Source organism: Patagioenas fasciata, unplaced genomic scaffold (assembly GCF_037038585.1).
Source record: "Patagioenas fasciata isolate bPatFas1 unplaced genomic scaffold, bPatFas1.hap1 Unplaced_1, whole genome shotgun sequence".
Taxonomy (NCBI): domain Eukaryota; kingdom Metazoa; phylum Chordata; class Aves; order Columbiformes; family Columbidae; genus Patagioenas; species Patagioenas fasciata.
The window spans coordinates 3,013,845-3,018,693 of NW_027288510.1; the positions used below are offsets into that span (position 1 = coordinate 3,013,845).

Genomic DNA, 4,849 nt, shown 5'->3' on the forward strand with positions numbered 1-4,849 from the left:
TTGGGGCAGGGGAGGAGCACAGACAGGCAGCCCGGACCCCTGGGTCCTCTGCCCTGCTCGGGGAGGGGAGGTCGTTCCCTGTATGATGGGCTCAGCACTCCTGGGCTCACAGGAGATGTCACCCCCTCCAGAAGCCATCTGCTGTTCACAAGGCCACCAGTGCAGCAAGTCAACATTCATTTGATGCAACCAGTCTGTTAGAGCCAGTAATCCTGTGTAAAATCGATGCAAAATTACCACTGTGCTTAACTACAATGTGCCATGGAACAACCAGGCACTGACAAATCTCTCTGTTTTCCCTGGGAAATCACATTTGTGGCACTTTCACCCCCAAATCTCAGCAGCAGCGTCTCTTAACACCGGTTAACAGCTTTGGGTACCCAGAGCTGCCTTCAGCTCACGTGAAAACGTCTCCTCACGCCCAGTGTGAGCCCAAGAACGACGCCTCCCCAATGCCCAAACTGAGGAACCTCAAGCAGTGCCCCCTTCTCCAAGGGCTGCGTTACAATCTGTGACAGAAAGGGGCTTCCACAGCCTGGAAAAGCTCCACAAGGAACTGGAGATTCCTGGGTCTCAGAGTAATTCTAGAGCTCAAGTGGTGACAGCCATCAGCTCCAGCTCAGACAATACATGCCAACGCCCATCACTGACCCAGGAAGGCAGCTCTTCCTGTCCTGCCCAACGCCTTCAAATCCAGCACACTTTGTCCCTCCAACAGGAGGCAGCTGATTGATTTCTAACACCACTCTTCTCTGTCTACTTCGAGATGAACCAGACATACGTTATACAAGCAACCAAGTCCCCGCCTGGAAGCAGCGGAGCCTTTTGCCTTCTCCTTCCCACCCCACTTTGCAGGAGAAGGAAAACAAACGGCAGAAGAGACGCTGAGAAATTCAACCACCAAATGGAGAGGAAACCTTTGAGAGCGGGAATACTTATCCGTACAATGGAGAGAGCTACGCTGAATGAATAACACTGAAAATGAACCCTTCTTGCAGGGTAAAGTGCACAGCAATTCAAGACCTGCTGAACAGACCCCTGCCATTCTCAGCAATAAACAACCCCCAAGGCTCAACCAGCCAGCCAGGATCACTGCTCTAAATCCAAGCGCAGCTGCACCGACCTGAGCCAACACGGACACAGCCGCCTCCCTTGGCCCACACGAAGCTGCACAGGCCACGCGCTGCTCCAACAGGAACGTGCTGGGGACACCCGGGTTTCTCATGGCGGCCTCTGCGCGGTCACCTGCACAAAGCACCAAGAGACCGGCAGCTGTGGGCTCAGCTCCGGGGGTTCCCGGGACCGGGGTCTCCAAGGGCCCGTTCGCACACGGATCTTTGTGCGCGCGCCCCGACCGCGGGCGCCTCTCCCGCCCCCATCCCGACCCGCCGCTCGCTCCCCCGGACCCGCCGCTCGCCCCCCCGGACCCGCCGCTCGCTCCCCCGGACCCGCCGCTCGCCCCCCCGGACCCGCCGCTCGCTCCCCCGGACCCGCCGCTCGCCCCCCCGGACACGCCGCTCGCCCCCCGGACCCGCTCAGCAGCCTCCGCTCGCCCCAGCCCTGTAGCCGGAAATTGCGTCACCGGGAGGGGCGAGCCGAGCGGCGCTGCCGGCAGGACCCCGACAGAGCTGTCCGATTATTCGCCTGACCCGCCAAATTTTTATACGAAATGTGAATGAGTTGAGCAGTTATTAAAATAACAAAGTCTCTGGCAGCCGTGCCGTCATGGTGGCTCAGAGAGTGGAAAACCCCCTGAACTGCAGGTCAGCCTCAGCTCTCAGATGAGCTCCTCCCCGCCCTCCGCACCGCTGACCCCGCAGCACAAAGCGCGACCGGCGCGTCCCGCGGGCGGACTCGGTGTCCGCGCTCGTTCGTCGCCTCCTCGCTGGCTGCAGCGGGACTGAGGGGCTGTGGGTTCCAAACCTGCGGTTTGCTGCCCTTGCACAGAGGAGAAGGCTCGGCTGCTGAGAACAGGTTCCGTGTTAAACTCGGCTGAAGAGAAGTTTCTCCTCCTGGGATCTCAGAACAGCAGCAGCTCCAAGGAACTGACAGAGCATGGGCCGCGGGCATTTCTCAGTGTCTGTGCTGAGAGGTTTGATCTGGGCGTTGTTAATGCCAGAAAGAGGTGGAAAGATAGAGAGATAAAGATGAGGGGTCGTGCTGCACAGAGTTACAGCATTTTTGCAAATGAGGAACTGAAATACGTAGCTTACGCTTTTTCTATGGATAAACAACATTTAATCCAATTCCTTAACTGTATTCCTTGAACACGTGTTCGTTAGAGCACAAGCCAAACAGCGCTGGGTGCACGGGCGATTCACTCTTTGTACTGGACATTCACATTAACAGTGCTGATAGTGGTTACATCACCAATCCCGTGTCCATTTCAATTTCAATTCCCCTGGTCCTTGGGTTACTCCCCAGGTTCTTTCTCCCGTCCGTGGTCCTTTAACTCAAGAGCCGTGTGTCCACCCTTTCTCTGCAGTCCGAACGGCTGGTTCTGTAGTTAATAAGGCAAGAAAAGGTCCTTCCCATCGTGGGGTCAGAGTTTCCTCTTCCAGGTTTTAATTAGTACTTTATCCCCAGGTTGTATTTTATGAATCGGAAACCCTAAAGGCAGAGTCTGATTTAAAATCTCTTTCTCCCTTCATTTAGTTCCTGCGACTATAAACTTCATATGCAATTTCAATTAGCTGAGCAATAGTTACATCCCTCAGCTCCTCCCTTTTGTAGTTTCTTACACTAATTTCAGACCCAGATCAGTCTGTGCGCAGAACAACACTGACTGCAACACAGCTAACCCAGAATTTCACATTCACATCACTTCCCCCTCTCATTTACTCTCATGTGTACAGATGCATCTGAACGGGGAGCGCGGTGGCACTTTAATAATGGAACCGGTTCTCATTTTGTAATTATCTCCCCGAACAAAATTCTTTTGGTACCAAATATAAACGTGCGAAGTAAAAGGCTGAGCTCAGACACGCAAACCGCACGCCAAGCTCAAATATACAAACAGATCACAATTACATTCATTGAAGACAATATCTCGATGTTTGCATTGCGCCTTTGGGCCGCTCGCTGCTCAGCCGGGTGGAGGCACCGCTGGGGCTCCTGACAAACAGGGCAGTGCGGCTGGAGCCCCATCGGCACCCGCCCCGCTGCTCCAGCGAGCTGGGCTGGGCAAGGCTTTGATTGGTGTCCATCTGGGTGATACAACTGTTATCCCAAAACCAGGGGTCTGTACTCGCTGTGCACACGGAAGAAAAGCCACATTTAGTACACCGAGATGAGACACAGCCTGTCAAAAGCAGCACGAAAAACACACGTTCTCACTGTTTTCCCTACACACTACACTGAATTCTAAACAATGTAGCCTTGTATTAACTTTCCAAACATTAACATAATGTGTTTTCCAGTAAAACATAGGCTGTGTTGTAAATCCAAAGCGAGTAATGCCATGGTTTGCACAGTTCTGATGTGAATATTGGTGTTTGTGCCCAGCAACACATTGTATTTCATTGTGAATGTGCCGGAATATTTCCGGTCTGACTTTGTGTTGTACAGATAATGTCAGATTGGTTTTAGATCGTGTGGGTTCAAGGTTTGCACAGCTGAACGTGCTGCCGTGGTGTGCGTCTGTCTGTCCAGAGCCGGTAACGTGTATGTTTGTACAGCTTGTGTGTGATTTCTGTTTCTTGCAATAACAATTGTTTGGAGTGTGGTTTTTGCCATTTTCACATTGTATCACTCAGCTCTTGTTTTTCAATGCTTTTTTTTTTGCCTAATGGTTTTTGGAAAAGTTCTCAAAAACCACTGAGAAACCGTTATTGTTAAACTTGGTGCTGTTTCTTTCTTGTGAGTTGGGGCTTCAAAGAAATACCCAAACCAATACATTCCATATGTTTGGAAGACAGTTCTGTGCAGCTAAATGATTCCTTTTCTTGTCCTTAAATACTTGGGCATTTGTGCTAGAACTGTGTAACAGGAGTGATATTGTTGGGGCACCTCTGAGTGTAAGTTTGTCTTGGATAGATTGCCATGAATGTAGACACTGCTGCTCCACAAAGTGATGTTCTGAAGTTCTGCATTTGATCTTTTCACTTCATCTGATGAAGCAGTGGAGTTTAATCATTTGTCTGCAAATGAAACTCCCTAAAAGGCAGTGTACAGGGAACCTGCGGCAGGGAGCTCCTGATTCCCACCTGACTCCTCCAAAGGCCTCTCTTAAAAGTGAACAAAAGCCAACAAAAGCTGCGGCCCCTCCCTCCTGGGCCACTGCGGTGGGCGCCTCCCCTGAGACCACAGGAAGGTCCAGGCTCCTTGTCCTGAGTGGTCAGGGCATCGCTGGCAGGTGGCACCTGCTCGCCTGCTCAGGGCCACTCTTGGGTGCCTTCATGGCCCAAAATCCCCGGGGATGCCACAGGGCCACCCACTTTTTCCTCGCAGAGGGCACCAGTGCCCAGGAGGCCTGGACATAGAGGTGGGCAGGGAAATGGAGATAGGCTGGTGTCGAGGGTTAAGATTGCGGGGTGACAATCAAACCCTGGCAGATGTGTTGTCAACCTCCTCTCCCCCCCACTTCCCCCTTTTGCCCCTCCCTCTCCCCCCTTCCCACTCAGCACAGGTGATTGAGAGGGAAAGAAGGACAGAGAGAAGAGAGTTGGAAAAGTTCAAGATGTTTTACTAATGCTACTGATAAGAATAGAGAAAATAACACAAATATACAAAACCAATCTTGAAAGTCTCAGCAACTGCAGAGCCAGCACCCAAAGTCCTGGATTGGACTCTGTAGCCAACCGGAGCTGGATTCAGTCTCTCACTGGCCTCAGTTCGCAGGGACGACCAG

The 4,849-nt window shown here is 52.2% G+C and overlaps 1 non-coding gene across 1 annotated transcript; it reads right to left on the reverse strand.

The window, feature by feature from the left end:
* Window positions 1–567: 567 nt before the first annotated feature.
* On the reverse strand, window positions 568–652 carry LOC139826731 (small nucleolar RNA SNORD45). The gene has a single exon (XR_011736875.1). It is a non-coding gene; the product is annotated as a small nucleolar RNA SNORD45 (small nucleolar RNA).
* Between the last annotated feature and the right edge of the window lie 4,197 nt (window positions 653–4,849).